Source organism: Anomaloglossus baeobatrachus, chromosome 2, assembly GCF_048569485.1.
Source record: "Anomaloglossus baeobatrachus isolate aAnoBae1 chromosome 2, aAnoBae1.hap1, whole genome shotgun sequence".
NCBI classification, from domain to species: Eukaryota; Metazoa; Chordata; class Amphibia; order Anura; family Aromobatidae; genus Anomaloglossus; species Anomaloglossus baeobatrachus.
This window is the reverse complement of record NC_134354.1, coordinates 361,322,912-361,349,451: the sequence shown is the minus strand read 5'-3', so window position 1 is coordinate 361,349,451 and position 26,540 is coordinate 361,322,912.

Below are 26,540 nucleotides of genomic sequence, written 5' to 3'. Positions count from 1 at the left end.
AAAGGCAGCTTTCTGTTGCCAACAAGTTGCAGATGATGAAACTCAACCTCTTAGGCATGTCATGCCCTTCGAAAATCATGTAAAACACAGCGAGGAAACTCCAACCCCAGTCTCCCTCGTTTTCAATAATTGGGCCACACACACCCCACTTGACTGGCATCAGTTGACCCCCCTTTTGAAAAAGAAAAAGATGCTTTGCATGAAGCACTCTCAAAAATACGAGTGCCTTTCACCTCCCCTGGATGACCCAGGGGAAGAAAAGTCCTCTGAGAGCCATGACTTGTTCATCTTGGTTCTTTTACAAACACAGCGAGGGGACTCCAACCACAGTCTCCCTCGTTGCCACTAATTGGGCCACACACACCCCACTTGACTGGCATCAGTTGACCCCCCTTTTGAAAAAGAAAAAGATGCTTTGCATGAAGCACTCTCAAAAATACGCGTGCCTTTCACCTCCCCTGGATGACCCAGGGGAAGAAAAGTCCTCTGAGAGCCATGACTTGTTCATCTTGGTTCTTTTACAAACACAGCGAGGGGACTCCAACCACAGTCTCCCTCGATTCCACTAATTGGGCCACACACACCCCACTTGACTGGCATCAGTTGACCCCCCTTTTGAAAAAGAAAAAGATGCTTGGCATGAAGCACTCTCAAAAATACGCGTGCCTTTCACCTCCCCTGGATGACCCAGGGGAAGAAAAGTCCTCTGAGAGCCATGTCCACATTGTCAGTGGACAGACACGTGTGCTTATCTGCCAGCAGACCCCCAGCAGCACTGAAGACAGGTTCCGAGAGAACGCTGGCTGCAGGACACGACAAGATCCCCAAGGCGTACATGGCAAGCTCAGGCAATTTATCCAGATTGGAAGCCTAAAATGAGCAGGGCTCAAGTTGCACAGTAATGGCATCGACCTTGCATATACTCATATATCTGTGTCTCCTCCTCTTTTTCCTTGTCCTGCTCTTTTGTTTTCGCATGAGTATATGTCCTTGTCACTTTCCCATGTGTTTGTGTTGTGTTGTGAGTTGTTTGTCACCTTTTGGACACCTTTGAGGGTGTTTTCTAGGTGTTTTTATGTGTTTGTGATTGCCTGCCATTGTTTCCTATGCGGTTTGAGTTCGGTTCGTCGAACTGAACTCAAACAAGACTTCCGTTCGACGAGCCGAACCACGACCAGTTCGCTCATCTCTACTCAGCAGCGCCAAAGGTCTGGCAGATTGTGCAGTGTACAGGAGATACCTGCTCAGAGAGGCAGCAGAAGGGTGACACCTAGTGGTTCTCCTGTTGCAAGGAGTGAAGCGGTCTCCCATTCCTTGCCTGCTGCAGGTCCTCCTGCTCAGCGGCCCCAAAGGTCTGCGAGGTTGCGCAATGTGCAGTGGTTTGCTGCTCAGGGAAGCAGTGAGACTCCCGTTATCTCTGCACATTGTGAGACCGAGGATCCCGCCTCTATATCCCAGAGGCAGGAGGGTGAGCATGTGCAATGCGTGGCGTGTCCTGATTCGCCCACTGACGTCACACGGCTTGATGACGAGGCTGGTGACGTGGTGAATCCTGACTGGCCGGGCTGGGACGTCGTGGATCCTGATTGGGTCAAGTCCATCATCTCCGCCTCGCGCCCGCCCATGGGTGGAGCTACACCTCCTTAAAAGCTCGCCCTGCCATCATGGCGGTGCGCAACTGTCCTTTATTGTTGGATGACTGGCAGCATGCTGCTATGCCACTGTACAGTCATTTGTTGTCTTCTTGTGGGCTTTGCCTTTCCTGCTCTGGCACACGTGTGTGGGCAACACTGTGCTTCCCCCGTGCAACAGGTACACCGAGCTGTGAGCTCCGTGCCATACAACCCTCACGGGTTAGGGTGGACCGGTGTACGCAGATCATCTGTGACCTCCAACAGACGATTGCTAGCAGCAACCCGCTCACTCTTCACCCACCATAGCAGCGGTCCCCTACACTACACCACACAGTGGACCTTGACCGGCGGAAGCTGTCCATATACCATCTTGGCACGCATCCCCGGGTCCCCCTCCTAACAACTGACCATCACTGTGAAAGGTATGATAATCCACTAGATGTCATATCGGCAGTGGAAACTTGCGTGGCAATGCAGAATTATCTCTACTGGTAAGAATAACATTCATGAAATTAAAAGAATGTGCTATTCTGATCCAATTTTGAAGATAAGAATTGGATATACTCAATGGGTTTGTGTGCTGTGTAATAAAAAATCAAGCAGCACACAGTCATTTTACAAGGATGTGTGAATACAGCGTAAGGCCTCCGGTACGTGTTTGGTCAGTTTCTTCATGTACCGGAGACACGGGTGTGACGACATGGACACCCGATGCCTCTCATGGGTTAAAGTTTCTTAACATTCAGCCAGACGTATTGTTCTATTGTGTATTACCTCATGTTTGCTTATCTATTGTTTCTCCAGACCCTTCCAGTAACCATTGTAATGTAGTTGTGTATTGCTAATGTGATTACCTTCGTAGCCATTGTCGAGTCTGTGACTTGCAGACTTCGTGTAGATATCCTCAGTCTTTCTATGCACACCATTTAAATGAACATTATCCATGCAGCTTGAAATTCATCCAATGGGAGAAGCAATCTGGTCCAACCAATCCGATGAAGACGCAGTGTATCCAAGTGGAAGGCTGTGGCTATAAAAAGGACTTCTTTAAGCCACCAGGTTGTTGATGGATGCTGATGGATCCAGTCTAAGCTCTTAGGAGCTGACTAGAGGATCAGGATATCTTATGGCTTCAATCTAGGGACTCAGGTTGGAGACCATATCCACAGCCTAGGGATTTCGACTCCGGCTGCCAGGATTGTATCATCATACCAGGACTACCTAAGGAGGACACTCAGGTTGGGACAGTTCAGTCACCTGTTACAGACTTTGCAGACCTCAGACAGCTTCCTAAATCTGGCATTATTCCTTTCTCGGTGGGTGCCTGCCGAAAGCGGGGTGCTGCTGGATTGGAGTAAATAACCCTGGGACCTCTGAGGCATGGACATTCTAAATCCCTGGTGAGCCAGCGGAAGGGTGAGACTCTGTTGCCTGTTACATTTGTGTTTTGCTGGTTATGTGTTATGTGCCATTAATATTTTGGGGATCCAATAAAGTCTAATTATTGTGGTTCCCTCACCCTGTGTTGTCTGAGTAGTGTTACCCCCACGGTTAAGGAGGCCGGCGTTCAGTTGGGATGAGCCCTGAGCCACGCTGTCTTTCTAAAGGCGACGGGTTTTAGTGGATGAGAGCACCCACTGAGCCCCGTGTCTCCACAACAGGCACACATAGACCCATTAAAATCAATGGGTCTGCGCTCACGTGGGTGTTCTGCCATGGACCGTGTGTACGTGTGGAGCATACGTGTGTTCGTGTGCTCCACACGTCAACATGTCCATTTTTCTCCGGCATCTTGGGTGTCACACGGAACGCAAACGGACCACACGGCGGTGTTCCGTGTGACACGCACTGGAGAAAACACACGTGTTTGAGAAAATAAAACAAAAACTTTACTCACCTTCTCCAGCCCTCCTGTCTCTGCCGCTGCTGTCACTTGCTTCCGACCACCGCTCATTATGCTCATTGAATATTCACTTCACTGCGGCCGGAAGCTGCAGCAGCGGGGAGTTGGGAGGACCAGAGACCGAAGTTCGGCACCACGGACAGCGACACCAGGGACAGGTGAGCAGAAAGTTCCCGTTCTCTGTGTGTTATCACGGATAACACACGGAGAACATGTGTGCCATAAACACGGCTCACGCAGGACAATATGCACCTTTGACACGTCCGTGAAAAACATGCGTGATTTTCACGAACTTGTGAAGAAAGAGGCCTAAGGGTGTATGGCGTCATTTTCAGGCATCAATAGAAAATAGAAAATAAAAAATAATGCCTCTGGCAAAAAAAAAAAGTAAAAAGGTGACAAAGAAGATGCTTCAGGAAAAACACTTTTTTCCCTGAAGTATCTTTGTATAACAAAGACAATGCGGGTATGTCTTTGCTACACAACAGGCCGTGTGCCCCTAGCCTAAAGGATATGGACTATAACAAGCTAAATATGAAAACTTAGGTAACAGGTTTCAAATAACTTTTCTTTTTTCTATAAAGAGAACAAATACAGAATAAATACCTTTGTGTTGTTTAAAAGAAACTTTAAAAGACTTATTTTAAGTTTCAGACTTTTTGATGGCATATAATTTGACAGTATAATGGATTTAGGCTGTTGCATAGTTTTACGTGGGAGTAAAATGTTTTATTATTCAGTGTCCTCATGTTATTATGAGTTTAGATCAGAGATGATTAACTCATCTTATCATAGTACTCACTGTTACCTTGATGTGATATGAGGAATTTGAGCGGGGGTTAATTCTTTTCCTTTGCATTAAAGAGCAATATTCATTTTACTTTACATTGTTCGATAGAGATGATCAAATCAGTTCAAGGTGAATCCAAGTTTGCCTCATATTTTACAAATAGATGTGCTCAAATCCGAACATTTGCGTTTCGCTTCAGGTAAGCCCAGCAAGATGTCATTCAGCCGGCATCCATTTTACTAAAATCCTATAGGTAGAAAATGGGTTAAAGAAACCTTGAACACACATCAGAGCTAAGCTTCTTTTGCCACAAAAATTCCCCATCTGAGATCTGTCTTCTGCTCTACTGTCTTCTGTTTTTCAAGTGTAGCAATGAAAATCCTCTTCTGGAACTTCAATCTTGGCTGATGCTTCTGTTGCCGGCTGTCATTCAGAGATTGGTGATGGGCGGTAACACAGATAACTGGAATCGGCGGGTCTAACTGGATTAAAAACAAAACAGGTGCGGCTAGAATTGATCCTGGATATCTAGCCGAATGGTGGTACCCATTAGAGATGAGCGAACCGGTCGCGGTTCGGCTCGAGGTTGGTTCGCCGAACGGACCTCCCGTTCGAGTTCGGTTCGTCGAACGTTCGACGAACCGAACTCGAACTGCATAGGAAACAATGGCAGGCAATCACAAACACAGAAAAACACCTAGAAAACACCCTCAAAGGTGTCCTAAAGGTGACAAACAACACAAACACATTGGAAAGTGACAAGGACATATACTCATGCGAAAACAAAACAGCTGGACAAGGAAAAAGAGGAGGACACACAGATATAGGCATGGCACGCCCTTCTAAAATCATGTAAAACACCGCAAGGTGACTCCAAGCGGAGTCTCCCTTTTTTCCAAAAATTGGGCCACACACACACCCACCCCTTCAGTGGTAGCACTTGTGCCCCAGTTGCACACTTCACAGCTAGATTTGCATCAAGCACATTCAAAAATACGCCATAATTAACCGTCCCCAGGATGACACCAGGGTAGGTAGCTAAGTCTTTCCTGATCCCAGCTCTGTGCAGCTTGGATCATTTATAAAAAACACAGCAATCAAGGGTTACTCCAAGCGGAGTCTCCCTTTTTTCCAAAAATTGGGCCCCACACACACCCACCCCTTCAGTGGCAGCAGTTGTGCCCTAGTTGTACACTTCACAGCTACATTTGCATCAAGCACATTCAAAAATACGCCATTCTTATCCATCCGCAGGATGACACCGGGGTAGGTAGCAAAGTCTTTGCTGACCCATGACTTGTTCATCTTGGCTTCTTTTAAAAACAATGTAAGCAAGGGTTACTCCAAGCGGAGTCTCCCTTTTTTCCAAAAATTGGGCCCCACACACACCCACCCCTTCAGTGGCAGCAGTTGTGCCCTAGTTGTACACTTCACAGCTACATTTGCATCAAGCACATTCAAAAATACGCCATTCTTATCCATCCCCAGGATGACACCGGGGTAGGTAGCAAAGTCTTTGCTGACCCATGACTTGTTCATCTTGGCTTCTTTTAAAAACAATGTAAGCAAGGGTTACTCCAAGCGGAGTCTCCCTTTTTTCCAAAAATTGGGCCCCACACACACCCACCCCTTCAGTGGCAGCAGTTGTGCCCTAGTTGTACACTTCACAACTACATTTGCATCAAGCACATTCAAAAATACGCCATTCTTATCCGTCCCCAGGATGACACCGGGGTAGGTAGCAAAGTCTTTCCTGATCCCAGCTCTGTTCATCTTGGCTTCTTTTAAAAACGCATCAAGCAAGGGTTACTCCAAGCGGAGCCTCCCTTTTTTCCAAAAATTGGGCCCCACACACCCACCCATTCAGTGGCAGCAGTTGTGCCCCAGTTGTACACTTCACAGCTAGATTTGCATCAAGCACATTCCAAAATACGCCATTCTTATCCGTCCCCAGGATGACACCGGGGTAGGTAGCAAAGTGTTTCCTGATCCCAGCTCTGTTCATCTTGGCTTCTTTTAAAAACACAGCAAGCAAGGGTTACTCCAAGCGGAGTCTCCCTTTTTTTCCAAAAATTGGGCCCCACACACCCACCCATTCAGTGGCAGCAGTTGTGCCCCAGTTGTACACTTCACAGCTAGATTTGCATCAAGCACATTCAAAAATACGCCATAATTAACCGTCCCCAGGATGACACCAGGGTAGGTAGCAAAGTCTTTCCTGATCCCAGCTCTGTTCATCTTGGCTTCTTTTAAAAACACAGCAAGCAAGGGTTACTCCAAGCGGAGTCTCCCTTTTTTTCCAAAAATTGGGCCCCACACACCCACCCATTCAGTGGCAGCAGTTGTGCCCCAGTTGTACACTTCACAGCTAGATTTGCATCAAGCACATTCAAAAATACGCCATAATTAACCGTCCCCAGGATGACACCAGGGTAGGTAGCAAAGTCTTTCCTGATCCCAGCTCTGTTCATCTTGGCTTCTTTTAAAAACACAGCAAGCAAGGGTTACTCCAAGCGGAGTCTCCCTTTTTTTCCAAAAATTGGGCCCCACACACCCACCCATTCAGTGGCAGCAGTTGTGCCCCAGTTGTACACTTCACAGCTAGATTTGCATCAAGCACATTCAAAAATACGCCATAATTAACCGTCCCCAGGATGACACCAGGGTAGGTAGCAAAGTCTTTCCTGATCCCAGCTCTGTTCATCTTGGCTTCTTTTAAAAACACAGCAAGCAAGGGTTACTCCAAGCGGAGTTTCCCTTTTTTTCCAAAAATTGGGCCCCACACACCCACCCATTCAGTGGCAGCAGTTGTGCCCCAGTTGTACACTTCACAGCTAGATTTGCATCAAGCACATTCAAAAATACGCCATAATTAACCGTCCCCAGGATGACACCAGGGTAGGTAGCAAAGTCTTTCCTGATCCCAGCTCTGTTCATCTTGGCTTCTTTTAAAAACACAGCAAGCAAGGGTTACTCCAAGCGGAGTCTCCCTTTTTTTCCAAAAATTGGGCCCCACACACCCACCCATTCAGTGGCAGCAGTTGTGCCCCAGTTGTACACTTCACAGCTAGATTTGCATCAAGCACATTCAAAAATACGCCATTCTTATCCGTCCCCAGGATGACACCGGGGTAGGTAGCAAAGTGTTTCCTGATCCCAGCTCTGTTCATCTTGGCTTCTTTTAAAAACACAGCAAGCAAGGGTTACTCCAAGCGGAGTCTCCCTTTTTTTCCAAAAATTGGGCCCCACACACCCACCCATTCAGTGGCAGCAGTTGTGCCCCAGTTGTACACTTCACAGCTAGATTTGCATCAAGCACATTCAAAAATACGCCATAATTAACCGTCCCCAGGATGACACCAGGGTAGGTAGCAAAGTCTTTCCTGATCCCAGCTCTGTTCATCTTGGCTTCTTTTAAAAACACAGCAAGCAAGGGTTACTCCAAGCGGAGTCTCCCTTTTTTTCCAAAAATTGGGCCCCACACACCCACCCATTCAGTGGCAGCAGTTGTGCCCCAGTTGTACACTTCACAGCTAGATTTGCATCAAGCACATTCAAAAATACGCCATAATTAACCGTCCCCAGGATGACACCAGGGTAGGTAGCAAAGTCTTTCCTGATCCCAGCTCTGTTCATCTTGGCTTCTTTTAAAAACACAGCAAGCAAGGGTTACTCCAAGCGGAGTCTCCCTTTTTTTCCAAAAATTGGGCCCCACACACCCACCCATTCAGTGGCAGCAGTTGTGCCCCAGTTGTACACTTCACAGCTAGATTTGCATCAAGCACATTCAAAAATACGCCATAATTAACCGTCCCCAGGATGACACCAGGGTAGGTAGCAAAGTCTTTCCTGATCCCAGCTCTGTTCATCTTGGCTTCTTTTAAAAACACAGCAAGCAAGGGTTACTCCAAGCGGAGTCTCCCTTTTTTTCCAAAAATTGGGCCCCACACACCCACCCATTCAGTGGCAGCAGTTGTGCCCCAGTTGTACACTTCACAGCTAGATTTGCATCAAGCACATTCAAAAATACGCCATAATTAACCGTCCCCAGGATGACACCAGGGTAGGTAGCAAAGTCTTTCCTGATCCCAGCTCTGTTCATCTTGGCTTCTTTTAAAAACACAGCAAGCAAGGGTTACTCCAAGCGGAGTCTCCCTTTTTTTCCAAAAATTGGGCCCCACACACCCACCCATTCAGTGGCAGCAGTTGTGCCCCAGTTGTACACTTCACAGCTAGATTTGCATCAAGCACATTCAAAAATACGCCATAATTAACCGTCCCCAGGATGACACCAGGGTAGGTAGCAAAGTCTTTCCTGATCCCAGCTCTGTTCATCTTGGCTTCTTTTAAAAACACAGCAAGCAAGGGTTACTCCAAGCGGAGTCTCCCTTTTTTTCCAAAAATTGGGCCCCACACACCCACCCATTCAGTGGCAGCAGTTGTGCCCCAGTTGTACACTTCACAGCTAGATTTGCATCAAGCACATTCAAAAATACGCCATAATTAACCGTCCCCAGGATGACACCAGGGTAGGTAGCAAAGTCTTTCCTGATCCCAGCTCTGTTCATCTTGGCTTCTTTTAAAAACACAGCAAGCAAGGGTTACTCCAAGCGGAGTCTCCCTTTTTTTCCAAAAATTGGGCCCCACACACCCACCCATTCAGTGGCAGCACTTGTGCCCTAGTTGCAAACAGGATGTTTTGATTTGCATCAAGCACATTCCAAATCAACAAGCATTTACTCTCCCCAGGATGACACAGGGGTAGTAAATTCCTTCTGGATCCATGACTTGTTCATTTTGATGAACGTCAGTCTGTCCACATTGTCACTGGACAGACGCGTGCGCTTATCTGTCAGCACACACCCAGCAGCACTGAATACACGTTCAGAGACAACGCTGGCAGCTGGACACGACAAAATCTCCAAGGCGTAAGTTGCGAGCTCTGGCCATTTTTCTAGGTTTGAAGCCCAAAAGGAGCAAGGCTCCAGTTGCACAGTCATGGCATCGATGTTCATTTGGAGATACTCCTGTATCATCCTCTCCAGCCGTTGACTATGTGTCAGACTTGTTGTCTCTGGTGGCCTTGCAAAAGAGGGTCTAAAAAAATTATGAAAAGATTCCATAAAATTGCTGTTACCGGCACCAGATACGGTCCTACTGGTACGGGTAGACTGTTGAAGATGACGAGACCGTCCCATGTTTGTCAAGTTACAACTGGGAGATTCACTCCCTGCACCTGCACGATTGTTTGGTGGAAAAGCCGAGCTAAGATCTAGTAACAGCTTCTGCTGATACTCCTGCATACGTGCGTGCCTTTCTATGGCTGGAATTATGTCACAAAATTTGGACTTGTACCGGGGATCTAATAGTGTGGCAATCCAGTAGTCATCATCACTTCCAATTTTGACAATACGACTGTCATGTTGGAGGTAGTGCAACAAAAAGGCACTCATGTGTCTTGCGCAGCCATGCGGACCAAGTCCACGCTGTGTTTGTGGCATAGAGGTGCTACCCGTTCTTTCTTCCTCTGACATCTGACCCCAACCTCTTTCAACTGAAATTTGACCAAGGTCTCCCTCATCCGCTGAGTCTTCCATGTCCATGGACAGTTCGTCCTCCATTTCTTCATGTTCTCCTGCACCTTGCTCAACATTTCGCCTGCTACTATGCGCCCTTGTCGATCCCTGTCCCCCTTGGTCCCATGCCTGCTGCGTTGGTGATGATGAACGTCTGGACCTTGGTGATGTTGTTGTCCCTTGCGCATATGAATCCTCCTGTAGTTCCTCCCCTTCATGTTGTCCCACCCCCTGACTCCGAATAGTGTTTAGCGTGTGCTCCAGCATGTAAATGACTGGAATCGTCATGCTGATAATGGCATTGTCAGAGCTAAACATATTCGTCGCCATGTCGAAACTGTGCAGAAGGGTGCATAGGTCCTTGATCTGAGACCACTCCATCAGGGTGATCTGCCCCACCTCTGCATCTCGTTGGCCCAGGCTATACGTCATGACGTATTGCACCAGGGCTCTGCGGTGCTGCCACAGTCGCTGTAACATGTGGAGAGTTGAATTCCAGCGTGTCGCCACATCGCATTTCAGGCGATGAACCGGCAGGCCGAAAGACTTCTGGAGCGATGCAAGTCGCTCAGCTGCGGCGCTTGAACGGCGGAAGTGAGCAGACAGTTTTCGTGCCCTGTTCAGAAGGCCATCTAGGCCGGGATAGTGTGTTAAAAATTGCTGCACGACAAGGTTCAACACGTGAGCCATACAAGGTACGTGTGTCACCTTGCCCAGGCGAAGGGCCGCACCCAGGTTTGCAGCATTGTCGCACACGGCCTTACCAGGCTGCAGGTTGAGTGGAGACAACCATTTATTAAACTCGGACCGCAGAGCTGACCACAACTCCTCAGCTGTGTGACTCTTATTACCAAGACATGTCAAGCTAAAGACCGCCTGATGCCGTTGCGCTCTGCTGCCAGCATAGTAATGAGGGGTGCGTGATTCCTTCTGCGCAGTGAGAACGCTGGTGGCCTGACCAGGCAGGCTTGGGGCGGAGGTGGAGGACCCAGATGAGGTGGAGGATGCAGAAGCAGTGGCGGAACTTGGACAGACAGAGGATTGACACACAAGTCGTGGGGACGGCAAGACTTGTGCAGCAGACCCTTCACCATCTATCACCATAGTTACCCAGTGCCCAGTCAGCGACATGTAACGTCCCTGTCCATGCTTACTGGTCCAAGTATCGGTGGTGAAATGCACCCGTTCACACACAGAGTTTCTCAAGGAAGCGGTGATGTTGTGTGCGACATGCTGGTGTAGCGCGGGCACACCTTTCTTAGAGAAGTAGTGGCGACTAGGCATCTGGTACTGGGGCACAGCGACAGACATAAGGTCTCTAAAATCCTGTGTGTCCACTAGGCGGAAAGGCAGCATTTCGGTAGCCAACAGCTTACAGAGGGATAGAGTCAACCTCTTAGCTTTGTCATGGGTCGGAGGAAGTGGCCTTTTATTTGACCACATCTGAGGGACAGAGATCTGGCTGCTGTGTGTAGACGGTGTTGAGTAGGGTGTCCCTGGAAAAATGCAGGTTTGTGAGGAAAGTGCAGGCGGAGACATGATGTTGCCTTCATCCAACGTTGGTGCTTTCGATGTCTGAGAGAGCTGTACACACTCACTTGTTTCCCCTTCCAAACCAACTGATGACCTTACAAGCAAACTGCCTGTTGCGGTTACAGTGGTGGAAGTTTTGCGTGGAAAAACAGGTGTGACAGCTGTCCCCACAGTCCTAGAAGATGAAGAGCGCGCGGATGCACTGGAAGGGGCGGGCGGTGGATGGTTCGCTCCGCTAGGCCGCATTGCAGCACGGTGAGCTTCCCACCGGGACTTATGATATTTAGTCATGTGACGATTCATGGAAGAAGTTGTCAAACTGCTGAGGTTTTGACCTCTACTAACAGAATCATGACAAATGTTACATATCACATGAGTTGGGCGATCTTTTTCGATGTGAAAAAAGGACCAGGCTAGGCAAGGCTTAGAGGCCATGCGACCTGTTGATCCACCCCGAATAATGCTCATAGGCAGAGTGGTGGCTGAGGATGCAGTTGTAGACGTGCTACCAGTGCTCCGACTCTGTCCAGGAAGGCGCAAGGTAACTTCGTCGTCGGTTGCATCCTCCTCCACCGCCTCTGTTGACCTCCTCGAGTGCCTGACTGGGGGTTGACAGTAGGTGGGATATAGAACGTCATCATCAATTGTTGTGTTTGCACTCCCCTCCCCCTCAGACCGAGCCTCTTCTTGCCCTGACCGAATATTTAAGTTGTCATCCCAATCGGGTATCTGCGTCTCATCTTCATCAGTATGTTCCTCATTGTCTATAACCACAGGTGTTACAGTTTGTGACAAAGGGTCAACATTATGCTCAGAAACTTGGTCCTCACGGCCTGAATCAGAGTCACAAAGGTTCTGGGCATCACTGCAGACCATTTCCTGTTCTGTACTCACTGTAGCTTGGGAGCAGACCTCTGATTCCCAGGCTATAGTGTGACTGAACAGCTCTGCAGACTCAGCCATCTCAGTTCCACCATACTGTGCAGGGCTGATGGAGACTTCAGAGCTGGGAGAAATCAAGTGTGATTGGGATGACAACTCAGAGGACTGGTGTTTTTTGGATGCGGTACTTGAAGTGGCTGAGAGGGCACTTGTTGGACCACTTGAGATCCATTCAAGCATTTTCCTTTTTTGCCCATCATCTACCTTTGTTCCTCTTGTTCGTGTCCGTAAAAAAGGGAGCACATCGGATTGTCCACAATAAGTAGTAGACATCTTACTTTTGCTAGTAGATGGTCTATCTGCAGCAGATGATAATGGAGCTTTGCCACCTTCCCCACTGACAAAACCTTTTTTGCCTTTTCCACCACGCCTCTTCCCCTTTCCACCAGCATCTGTCATTTTGCCACTCATGTTGATTGCGACAAGATTGTGGACTGAAAATGTGGTAGTAAAAATTGAGAGGTGGTGAAGATTGCAGTGGTGGTCTAGCTTTATTAACAGCAGAATAATAAAGAATAAATATCCCTGACAATGTAACTTAGTTATAATTAGTTGGAGTGTGCAACGCAGGCAGACGTGCTGCAAATGTCTTGGCACTAGTGGGACTAAAGCAAAGTCCAATAGCCACGTATAGGATGCCACTAGGTACACTGAGTGTTTGCTAGTATAATGGCTTAGTTATAATTAGTTGGAGTGTGCAACGCAGGCAGATGCGCTCTGCAAATGTCTTGGCACTAGTGGGACTATAGCAAAGTCCAATAGCCACGTATAGGATGCCACTAGGTACACTGAGTGTGTGCTAGTATAATGGCTTAGTTATAATTAGTTGGAGTGTGCAACGCAGGCAGATGCGTTCTGCAAATGTCTTGGCACTAGTGGGACTAAAGCAAAGTCCAATAGCCACGTATAGGATGCCACTAGGTACACTAAGTGTTTGCTAGTATAATGGCTTAGTTATAATTAGTTGGAGTGTGCAACGCAGGCAGATGCGCTCTGCAAATGTCTTGGCACTAGTGGGACTATAGCAAAGTCCAATAGCCACGTATAGGATGCCACTAGGTACACTGAGTGTGTGCTAGTATAATGGCTTAGTTATAATTAGTTGGAGTGTGCAACGCAGGCAGATGCGCTCTGCAAATGTCTTGGCACTAGTGGGACTATAGCAAAGTCCAATAGCCACGTATAGGATGCCACTAGGTACACTGAGTGTGTGCTAGTATAATGGCTTAGTTATAATTAGTTGGAGTGTGCAACGCAGGCAGATGCGCTCTGCAAATGTCTTGGCACTAGTGGGACTATAGCAAAGTCCAATAGCCACGTATAGGATGCCACTAGGTACACTGAGTGTGTGCTAGTATAATGGCTTAGTTATAATTAGTTGGAGTGTGCAACGCAGGCAGATGCGCTCTGCAAATGTCTTGGCACTAGTGGGACTATAGCAAAGTCCAATAGCCACGTATAGGATGCCACTAGGTACACTGAGTGTGTGCTAGTATAATGGCTTAGTTATAATTAGTTGGAGTGTGCAACGCAGGCAGATGCGTTCTGCAAATGTCTTGGCACTAGTGGGACTAAAGCAAAGTCCAATAGCCACGTATAGGATGCCACTAGGTACACTAAGTGTTTGCTAGTATAATGGCTTAGTTATAATTAGTTGGAGTGTGCAACGCAGGCAGATGCGCTCTGCAAATGTCTTGGCACTAGTGGGACTATAGCAAAGTCCAATAGCCACGAATAGGATGCCACTAGGTACACTGAGTGTGTGCTAGTATAATGGCTTAGTTATAATTAGTTGGAGTGTGCAACGCAGGCAGATGCGTTCTGCAAATGTCTTGGCACTAGTGGGACTAAAGCAAAGTCCAATAGCCACGTATAGGATGCCACTAGGTACACTAAGTGTTTGCTAGTATAATGGCTTAGTTATAATTAGTTGGAGTGTGCAACGCAGGCAGATGCGCTCTGCAAATGTCTTGGCACTAGTGGGACTATAGCAAAGTCCAATAGCCACGTATAGGATGCCACTAGGTACACTGAGTGTGTGCTAGTATAATGGCTTAGTTATAATTAGTTGGAGTGTGCAACGCAGGCAGATGCGCTCTGCAAATGTCTTGGCACTAGTGGGACTATAGCAAAGTCCAATAGCCACGTATAGGATGCCACTAGGTACACTGAGTGTGTGCTAGTATAATGGCTTAGTTATAATTAGTTGGAGTGTGCAACGCAGGCAGATGCGCTCTGCAAATGTCTTGGCACTAGTGGGACTATAGCAAAGTCCAATAGCCACGTATAGGATGCCACTAGGTACACTGAGTGTGTGCTAGTATAATGGCTTAGTTATAATTAGTTGGAGTGTGCAACGCAGGCAGATGCGTTCTGCAAATGTCTTGGCACTAGTGGGACTAAAGCAAAGTCCAATAGCCACGTATAGGATGCCACTAGGTACACTAAGTGTTTGCTAGTATAATGGCTTAGTTATAATTAGTTGGAGTGTGCAACGCAGGCAGATGCGCTCTGCAAATGTCTTGGCACTAGTGGGACTATAGCAAAGTCCAATAGCCACGTATAGGATGCCACTAGGTACACTGAGTGTGTGCTAGTATAATGGCTTAGTTATAATTAGTTGGAGTGTGCAACGCAGGCAGATGCGCTCTGCAAATGTCTTGGCACTAGTGGGACTATAGCAAAGTCCAATAGCCACGTATAGGATGCCACTAGGTACACTGAGTGTGTGCTAGTATAATGGCTTAGTTATAATTAGTTGGAGTGTGCAACGCAGGCAGATGCGCTCTGCAAATGTCTTGGCACTAGTGGGACTATAGCAAAGTCCAATAGCCACGTATAGGATGCCACTAGGTACACTGAGTGTGTGCTAGTATAATGGCTTAGTTATAATTAGTTGGAGTGTGCAACGCAGGCAGATGCGTTCTGCAAATGTCTTGGCACTAGTGGGACTAAAGCAAAGTCCAATAGCCACGTATAGGATGCCACTAGGTACACTAAGTGTTTGCTAGTATAATGGCTTAGTTATAATTAGTTGGAGTGTGCAACGCAGGCAGATGCGCTCTGCAAATGTCTTGGCACTAGTGGGACTATAGCAAAGTCCAATAGCCACGTATAGGATGCCACTAGGTACACTGAGTGTGTGCTAGTATAATGGCTTAGTTATAATTAGTTGGAGTGTGCAACGCAGGCAGATGCGCTCTGCAAATGTCTTGGCACTAGTGGGACTATAGCAAAGTCCAATAGCCACGTATAGGATGCCACTAGGTACACTGAGTGTGTGCTAGTATAATGGCTTAGTTACAATTAGTTGGAGTGTGCAACGCAGGCAGATGCGTTCTGCAAATGTCTTGGCACTAGTGGGACTAAAGCAAAGTCCAATAGCCACGTATAGGATGCCACTAGGTACACTAAGTGTTTGCTAGTATAATGGCTTAGTTATAATTAGTTGGAGTGTGCAACGCAGGCAGATGCGCTCTGCAAATGTCTTGGCACTAGTGGGACTATAGCAAAGTCCAATAGCCACGTATAGGATGCCACTAGGTACACTGAGTGTGTGCTAGTATAATGGCTTAGTTATAATTAGTTGGAGTGTGCAACGCAGGCAGATGCGCTCTGCAAATGTCTTGGCACTAGTGGGACTATAGCAAAGTCCAATAGCCACGTATAGGATGCCACTAGGTACACTGAGTGTGTGCTAGTATAATGGCTTAGTTATAATTAGTTGGAGTGTGCAACGCAGGCAGATGCGTTCTGCAAATGTCTTGGCACTAGTGGGACTAAAGCAAAGTCCAATAGCCACGTATAGGATGCCACTAGGTACACTAAGTGTTTGCTAGTATAATGGCTTAGTTATAATTAGTTGGAGTGTGCAACGCAGGCAGATGCGCTCTGCAAATGTCTTGGCACTAGTGGGACTATAGCAAAGTCCAATAGCCACGTATAGGATGCCACTAGGTACACTGAGTGTGTGCTAGTATAATGGCTTAGTTATAATTAGTTGGAGTGTGCAACGCAGGCAGATGCGCTCTGCAAATGTCTTGGCACTAGTGGGACTATAGCAAAGTCCAATAGCCACGTATAGGATGCCACTAGGTACACTGAGTGTGTGCTAGTATAATGGCTTAGTTATAATTAGTTGGAGTGTGCAACGCAGGCAGATGCGCTCTGCAAATGTCTTGGCACTAGTGGGACTATAGCAAAGTCCAATAGCCACGTATAGGATGCCACTAGGTACACTGAGTGTTTGCTAGTATAATGGCTTAGTTATAATTAGTTGGAGTGTGCAACGCAGGCAGATGCGCTCTGCAAATGTCTTGGCACTAGTGGGACTATAGCAAAGTCCAATAGCCACGTATAGGATGCCACTAGGTACACTGAGTGTGTGCTAGTATAATGGCTTAGTTATAATTAGTTGGAGTGTGCAACGCAGGCAGATGCGTTCTGCAAATGTCTTGGCACTAGTGGGACTAAAGCAAAGTCCAATAGCCACGTATAGGATGCCACTAGGTACACTAAGTGTTTGCTAGTATAATGGCTTAGTTATAATTAGTTGGAGTGTGCAACGCAGGCAGATGCGCTCTGCAAATGTCTTGGCACTAGTGGGACTATAGCAAAGTCCAATAGCCACGTATAGGATGCCACTAGGTACACTGAGTGTGTGCTAGTATAATGGCTTAGTTATAATTAGTTGGAGTGTGCAACGCAGGCAGATGCGTTCTGCAAATGTCTTGGCACTAGTGGGACTAAAGCAAAGTCCAATAGCCACGTATAGGATGCCACTAGGTACACTAAGTGTTTGCTAGTATAATGGCTTAGTTATAATTAGTTGGAGTGTGCAACGCAGGCAGATGCGCTCTGCAAATGTCTTGGCACTAGTGGGACTATAGCAAAGTCCAATAGCCACGTATAGGATGCCACTAGGTACACTGAGTGTGTGCTAGTATAATGGCTTAGTTATAATTAGTTGGAGTGTGCAACGCAGGCAGATGCGCTCTGCAAATGTCTTGGCACTAGTGGGACTATAGCAAAGTCCAATAGCCACGTATAGGATGCCACTAGGTACACTGAGTGTGTGCTAGTATAATGGCTTAGTTATAATTAGTTGGAGTGTGCAACGCAGGCAGATGCGCTCTGCAAATGTCTTGGCACTAGTGGGACTATAGCAAAGTCCAATAGCCACGTATAGGATGCCACTAGGTACACTGAGTGTTTGCTAGTATAATGGCTTAGTTATAATTAGTTGGAGTGTGCAACGCAGGCAGATGCGCTCTGCAAATGTCTTGGCACTAGTGGGACTAAAGCAAAGTCCAATAGCCACGTATAGGATGCCACTAGGTACACTGAGTGTTTGCTAGTATAATGGCTTAGTTAGAATGAGTTGGAGTGTGCAGAGGACAAGAGGGTACAGTGGCAGGATTGTGGTGCTCTGGGTAGAGGAATGGAAGCCTGCCTTTCTATTCCCTCCTAATGGTGAAATGCAGGGAGGAAATCCCTGACCTGGGCTACACAGACGCTGTTGCTGTTTGCAGGACCTGTCACCTATGGCTCTCTGACCCTGCCGCTTTGAGCCCTTAAAAGGACTGCTAGAATGTGCTCTCCCTAAGCTGTCTAACGCTGTGTATGCAGCGCATACAGCTGTATCGGCTATAGGACTCAGGAGGACGGAGCTGCGACACTGATGTCTGACACCAAAGACGCAGAAGGCAGATAATGGCGTTCGTGAAGAAAATGTCCGGTTTTATAATGCAGGGACATGTGACATGCAGATCCTATCACACATGCCGTTGCTTCTCTGGCTCAAAGTCCACTTAGCTGTGTGTGTGTCTGTGATTGGCTGACATGCTGGCCCGCCCCACAAGACGCGCGCGCTTAGGGAAGGAAGACAAGAAAAAAAAAAAAAAAATGGCGATCGCCATTATAGAAACAGCAGTGATCTGAAGGCGCTGTTCACGCACACTATACACTGAAATGTGATAATAGTTTGATTCACAGAGTGACTTACACTATTACAGCAGAAACCAAGCTATGATTTAGCTGTTTTTTGGCTGCTAGAACCGTTCTCGAACGTTTCTAGAACTATCGAGCTTTTGCAAAAAGCTCGAGTTCTAGTTCGATCTAGAACATGCCCCAAAATCACTCGAGCCTAGAACTGGAGAACCACGAACCACGAACCGCGCTCAACTCTAGTACCCATATAAGTCTATGAGGACCAGAATCAGTCACTTAAAGATAGTGGTAGAAGGGATAGGGGGATTAGTGCAAGTACGCTATACTTACTGAGTCTCTGGCTCGGCTGTAATTGCTCCCATGGCCTTTCACACTTCTTCCAAGGCAGCTCATTATCGCTCCTCCATATGCACTGTTTTCCCCGCCCACCGGCTGTCCCCATATCTGTGATTGGTTGCCTGAGTGACAGTGTCAGACTGCAACCAATCACAGACCCTGTCTGTGGGTCCCTATCATACTGTAGAACCTTAATATATAAATAAATTCACGTAGATTCCCCCATATTATGATGCCCAGCACAGATAAAGCATATGGTTAAAGGGTGCAGCCCCCAGCCGTGCGCTTATCTTCGCTGTGTATCAAAATAAGAGGAACCCATGCATCCCCCCAATTTTGATACCCTGCGATGATAAAGCCAACAGTTGGGGGCTGGTATTTTCAAGCTGAGGAGACCCATGTTATTGAGCCCCCCCAACCTAAAAATAGCAGCTTGCAGCCACCCAGGATTGTTGCATCCATTAGATGTGACAGTCCTGGCACTTTACCTGGCTCTTCCTGATTGCCCTGATGTTGTGGCAATCAGGGTAATAAGTGGTTAAGAGCAGCAACATCTACCACTAAGCCCTAGATTAGTAATGAGAGGCATCTATGAGACCCCCCGATCACTAATCTGTAAGTGAAAAGAAATAAACAGAAACACACAAAAAATCCTTTATTTGAAATAAAATACAAAAAACACCCACTTTCACCCCTCTATGAACCCCAAAATACCCCTGCAGGTCTGATGTAATCTACACGAGGTCCCACAACGATTCCAGCTCTGCAAAATCTGAAGTGACAGGAGACGGTCATAGAACATGACCGCCCGCTATGGGCGTCAGGCAGAGACTGAGCCGTGCGATGAGTGGTGATGTCACTCAGGTTATTGGCAGTCACAACTGGAGGTTCCCGCAGGTCTCCCCCTGTGATCACAGGCAACCTGACCTCAGGTGACCTTAGTAAACTCAGCAGTCTCACATTTGAGTTCACTGTCCTGCATCTCCTGGCAGAAAACAGCAGTTTTCTTGCCAAGAGATGCAAATTTGGTGTTGAAATTTTTACAACATATTCCTGCACTCAATGAACACTTCCTGGCAAAAACAGTTGCATGCCTGCCACATCATACCGCATGCGGTATTGATGCTTTTTTTGCCAGAAGGTGTCACCAAATTTGCATCTATTGGCCCCAAAATACAAACAAACGGTTTTGATGCTGTTTCAGTGTGCTTTTCTGCCAGGAGGTATAAATAAATTTTGTGCTGAAATGTCTGCACCAGATTTTGGCTCCAAATTTGCACCACCTTGCATTTTTGGGCCAAGATTTGTAAATTTGTTGATTAAATTTTTACACCACATTCCTGCACCCAATATTACAGTACACCACTAGCAAAAAAAAAATTGCATCATTACTGCATCATCCTTCATGCATTTTTTTTCAGCTGTAGATTGGGTGTAGGACTATGCTGTAGAGATTTCAGCAGCAAATTTGCATCTCTTGGCAATAAAAAATAATGTGAATGACATCATCACGGATCGAGTGGCTTATTCACTGCCTGAAGCTCACAGTGGGTGGTCATTGTTCTTTGGCTGCATGCTTTGCCTTCGGATTTAGCAGAGCTGTAATTACGTCGGACCTGGGTATTTTGGGGATTAATAAAGTGGTGAGAGAGGGTTGTTTTTTGTATTTATTTCAAATAAAGGATTTTTTCGATGTTTGTGTTTTATTTCTTTTCACTTACAGTTTAGAAATGGAGGGTCTCATAGATGCCTCCCATTTCTAATCTAGGGTTTAGTGACAGCTTTGGGCTGTTATTCACCCCTTATTACCCAGATTGCCACCACACCAGGGCAATCAGGAAGAGCCGGGTAAAGGGCCGGGACTGGAATATCTAATGGATGTGGCAATCCTGGGCTGCTTCAGGCTGCTATTTTAGGCTAGGGGGCTTAACAACCCTGGGTCTCCTCAGCCTGTGAATACCTGCCCCCAGCTGTCAGGCTTTATCTTGGCTGGGTATCAAAATTTGGGGGGACCACATGCCATTTTTTAAAATTATTTATTTAAATATTTCTTTTAAAAAAAAAACCTTAGGCGGTTCCTCTTACTTTGAGACACAAAATGAGTGCATGGCTGGGGGCTGCAGCCTTTAGCTCTATGCTTTTTCTGTGCTGTGTATCATAATATGGGGGCATCCTAAGCCAATTTATTTATTTATTTAGTGTTACACCATGATGAGGACCAGCAGATAGGGTCTGTGATTGGTTGCAGTCAGACAAGCTGTCACACAGGCTAGGGGTGCAGTCTGACTGCAACCAATCACAGTCGCCAGAACTGCTGGTGTGCGGGAAGAGCAGTGCATTCAGATGAGCGATAATGAGTGGCCCTGGAAGAAGAGTGAGCGGCGGCAGGAGCAGTTACAGCCAAAGATTTGGTCTGTATAGCGCGCTTGCTTGATTCTTATTTTGTTTCTTTTACTTTTTTTTTTTCTTTAATCTCCCGAGTTGCTGGGTCCAGATCATTAGCCAGATTTCCCTGAGAACTCTGGGCTGGGCACTTGGGTCTTTTTGAAACTGCGTGGATCTGGACTTTTACACACTTTTACCCACTTTTACTCTCAGGGATACATGTCTCTATGTAATGGTTTCAGGACATCTGAACATTCATTGTCTGAAGTAGGGGCTGGGGCAGATGGACAGTGAGATAAGAGAGACCCATGGACTTAATAAAGCACTTTCAATATCCATAAAATATATTCCAGCAAAATTGAAATTTCTGACAGAATTTATGCCAACTGCCAAGTTCAAGATTCAGCAACTTTGCTCACTCATCATGCTTTTTGCAATCAATATTTCATTTCTGAAACTAAAATATTCTTTCTCTTATTAGATGATTTTCCTGTAATTTGCCAGAAAAATGTTTGCCAACATTTTGACACAGTTTTTCTCATATAATTTCTCCATCGGTTTCGATTATTTCTTCCCTTCACCTTTAAAAGTTTTAGTAAAACCACAAGTTAACTACATGTGTGCAGCATACAAAAACAACCCGCTGTGATTTTTTTTTTTCTATAATATAAGTACATTTGTACATGAATATTCTGAACTGTATTACATAATGATCACAGAAGAAAATGATATTCTAAAAATCAGCTTTCAGCACAATCATCAGCATTCAATAATTTTGAGAGAATTAACTGTTTTATTTTTGAAATACAGCAACGATTACCTTTATTGTCATCATCGTGAACAAAACAGGGAAACCTAACACAAACAAACCAGTGATGTCAACATAACAATATTGTCAATAACCACAAACTAAAGTTGGGCAGATCTTTAGCAATTCAAAGTTGGTCTACATTATAGGATTTGTCCGACATAAACTCAAAATTTTTTGTTAAGCTAATCTGTGCTGTATTGTCATATAAATCACCCCTACATTCTTATTTTTTGTTTTCTAACTTTTGTTCCTCTTGAATGATCCCTTTATTCTCTGCACACACTTTGTTTACCTGCAGCTCAACCTAACATGACATCTTCCTATACCAAACCACACAGTCAGAGCTGGCACTGCCTGGCCTCACTGTCCAGCCCCTCTTCCTGCCCGCCCTCTGCAGACACATTCCCTGTCAGTATTCTGCCCCAGCACCTGACCTGTTATCACTCTAGCTTTGGACATAGCAGCCTCACATCGGGCTCTGCACCCCACCACACATCAGGCTCTGCACCCCATCAAGGCTCAGAAGCTAATTCAGTGTTGCGTCACCCCTCCGCAGACTTCTCAATATCATCACATGAAATGTAACAATAAACTATACACCTTTATAATTAAACTGGAGGTAAGTGAAAGAGGTCTACATTCACATTAGGTGAGCAGTGTCGTTTAACTCTTTTCTAGATGCACATTTACCTTATCACCAGACATTTTCTGTGTTTTCACTTAACCCTTTAACCCCCAAGCCAGTTTTCACCTTCATTACCAGCCAAATTTTTTCAATTCTGACATTTTATGAAGTAATAGCTCTAGAACGTTTCAATTGTTCCCAGTGATTCTGAGAGTTTCTTTTCAAGACATATCGTACTTCATGTTAGTAATATATTTAGGACCATATTGCTTGCATTTATTTGTGAACATAATGGAAGTCTGCAGTAAATTTAGAAAATTTTGCACAAATGAAACGTTGAATGTTTATGCCATTAAACCAGAGTTATGTTGCACAAAATAGTTACTAAATAACATTTCCCACCTGTCTACTTGACATCAGCACTATTTTTGAAAAATATTTTTTTTGTTGTTAGAAAGTTAGAAGGGTTAAAAGTTTATCAGCAATTTCTCATTTTTACTAAATTTTCAAAACTAATATATATAGGGAGCACATCACATTTAAAGTGATTTTGAGAAGCCTAAGTGACAGAAAATATCCAAAAGTGACACCATTCTAAAAACTACACCCCTCAAAGTGCTCAAAACCACATCCAAGAAGTTTATTAACCCTTTAGGTGCTACACGTCAATTACAGCAGTGTAAATGTTACATTTTGACAAGAGTAACAGAAAAAAAATCCATCCTACAGATTAATTTGCAATCTCTCCTGAGAACACCGATACCCCAGATGTGGTGACAAAAACTGTTTGGAAGCATGGCACAGAGCTCAGAAGAGAAGGAGCATTATTTTTGGACATCACGTCACATTTGCAGAGCCCCCGATCTGCCTAAAGAGTACAAAACCCCCCACAAGAGACCCCATTTTGGAAGCTAGACCCCTAAAGCAATTTATCTAGAAGTGTAGTGAGCACTTTGAACCTCAACTGCTTCAAAGAATGTTAAACATTGAGACAAGAAAATAAAAGGTGATATTTTCCCCACATAAATTTTGTTTTAGCCCCAAATTTTGCATTTTCACAAGAGTAACAGGGGAAAGGGCACCATACAGTTTGCATTTGTTGTGCAAATTCTCATTAGAATGCTGATACCTCATATGTGAAAAACTACAGTTTCGGAACTCAATGGGGCTCGGAAGCAAAGGAGCACCATTTTAGCGTTGGAAGCCAAAATTGGCTGAAATCATTTGCAGACGTCATGTCACATTTAGTGAGCCCATGATGTGCCTAAACAGTGGAAACTCCACACAAGTGACCTAATTTTGGAAACTAGACCCCTCATGAAATTTATCTAAATGTGTTGAAAGCAACTTGAACACCAAGGTGCTTCAAAGAATGTTATAATGTTGAGCAGTGAAAATAAAAATAACATTTTTCCCATAAAAATGTGGTTTTAACCCAAATTTAGTATTTTCACAAAAGTGACAGGAGAAAATGCACCATATAATTTGTTGTGGAATTTCTCCCGAGTACATCAATACTCCATATATAATGGAAAACTATTGTTTGGGCACACTGCAGAGCTAGGAAGAGAAGGAGCACCATTTTTGCTTGAATAGATTGTGGACACCATATCATATTTGAAAATATCATAATAATCTCACATAATAAAACAGCAAACACTGCCACATGTGAACCCATTCTGAAAACTACACCTCTCAAGGAACTCATCTAGGGGTGTAGTGAGCAATTTTAACCCAATGTTATACAATTTACAGTATTGTATAACATTGTTCAGTTAAAGTAAGAAATTACCATTTTTTCCCACTAAAATGTTGCTTTTGCCCCAAAGTTTTAATTTTTAAAAGTAATAGGAGAAAATGGACCATGCAATTTGTTGTGAAATTTCTACTGAGTGTGCAAGTAACTCACTTGTGGTCAAAAACTACTTTTGAGGAAAAGTGCAAAGCTCAGCGGCGAAGCAGCGTCATTTTGCAGTTCACATTTAGTTTGGATGGTTTGGGGTGCAATGTCACATTTGCATAGCTCCTGACATTCCAAAAAAGCATACCCATCAAAATTGACACTAGTTCACCCCTCAATGAATTCATCTAGGGGTGCAGTGATCATATTGACACCACAAGTGTATGACAAAGTTTAAAAATATTGGGCAGTGAAGAAAAAAAAAATATATTTTTACAACTAAACTATTGTTTTTGGAAATGTTCACAAGAGTAATAAATAAAAAAGGCCCCATAATATATTACACAATTTCTCATATACTGTATTGTTTGGCCAAACTGCAGGGCTTGGGAAGGAAAAAGCGCCATTTGATTTTTGGAGCACAGATTTTCCTAGTATAGTTTGCGAACTCTATTTGCTGAGCCCCTAAGTGCCAGAACAGCAGAAACCCTATCACGTGACCGCATTTTGGAAATTCCACCTCTCTGGCAATTCATCTCCGGATGTAGTGACAAATTTGTTTCTGGAAAATACCCATGGAGTCAAACTTTTTGATTGTTGCAGAATTAAATATTTCAAATTGTACAATTGTAATGCCCAATACATTGTAGTGCCTGTACATTGTACCAAGCTTCTGGAAACACAAATTTCGCATATTAAGCGGGCTCTCCTCCCTATAACAATGCCAAACATGAGGACGTTAACTGTGGTTTAGGCACATTGTGCTGCTCAAAAGTGAGGGGGTTGCATTTGGATTTGGGAGTGCAGATTTGGATGGATTTCTTTTTTGGTGGAGTTACAATACTTTTCCAGTGCTTTTAAGCAAACAGAAATGTGGAACTCCCCTATGTATCTGTATTTTTTTTGTATTTTTCTGTATTTATCTGGGTTGAGTTAAATACTATTTGGTGGAAATTTGGGGTACAGAATATTTTGGATAAGTTCACACTTATATTGTGCTCTATGCTAAGCAAATACATTAGAATTTCCATCTACATCTCCTAAATATGTGATTTAGGTGAAACCCCTGATGGAACCATTCCCAATAATAAGGCAGCAGAGTTACACCAGACTCCGTTTGACCTCTGTTAAGCGGTGTCTTTTTTTTCAAAGGTTCACAAACTGTGGGTGACTGCACTTTTGTGACTACCTAAAATGACATTTAAAATGATGGACACAACCAGACTACAGCTAGATGTCAAAGTCACTCCCTCTGCCTCATTACAGTAAACTGTCTGTTGGAAATTTTAACTGAATCACGTCTTTCAGAGACTTAAACAAACTCTCAGGTGTAAGCAGTCAGCGTAGAGAACAGGATAAGGGCTCATTTACATGACCGTTCCGTCTGTCCTGGTCTGTTCCTGTTTTTTTGCAGACCCACGTACAGGACCATCTTTTCAATGTCTTTTGTGTAGGATCGGGTGGCACACGGTAGGACTTCCGTGTGTATCTGATCCTACAAAAAAACACATCGCATGCCACATGTCCGTTCCATTATTATGGAACATGTATTATTCTGTTCCGTAATAATGGACCGTGACTCAAGACAAGTCAATTGGCCTGCAAAATCCCCGATAGCCACACGGAAGCACTTCTGTGTGACTTCTGTCGGGTGCCGGTGCAGTCTGTGTCCCGCTCCCCCGCCAGCCCCGCGACTGCCCGCACTACAGTGTGTCAGCAGCTGCCTGCACAGCAGTGTGGGCAGCTGCGGGGATGATGAGCATTGCCGTCAGGAGGTTAGTAAAGTTCATTACCTGCGCTGATGAAGTCCTGCACTCCTGATGTCAACGTTCGTCACTGACAGCCGCATTCTCACATCACCTCTTATATAACAAATAATTTCCCAAGCAGTATTCGGCTAAAAATGTTGGATACTTTATTAGAAAAATTTGACATACAAAATACAACCATAGACATAATAAAATACAGATACAGTACTGCTAGAAACCAGTAGGGGGTAGGTTAATTATACAATTCTACGGACATGACCATATATGGCATACCAATATAGCACAATAGTTGTATTAGTGTGCAAAAGTAGGTCAATGAGCCTAAGGTTACAACCCTATTTTATATAGGTCTAGGGACAAACTGTGGTGATATAAGTCATTTAAATG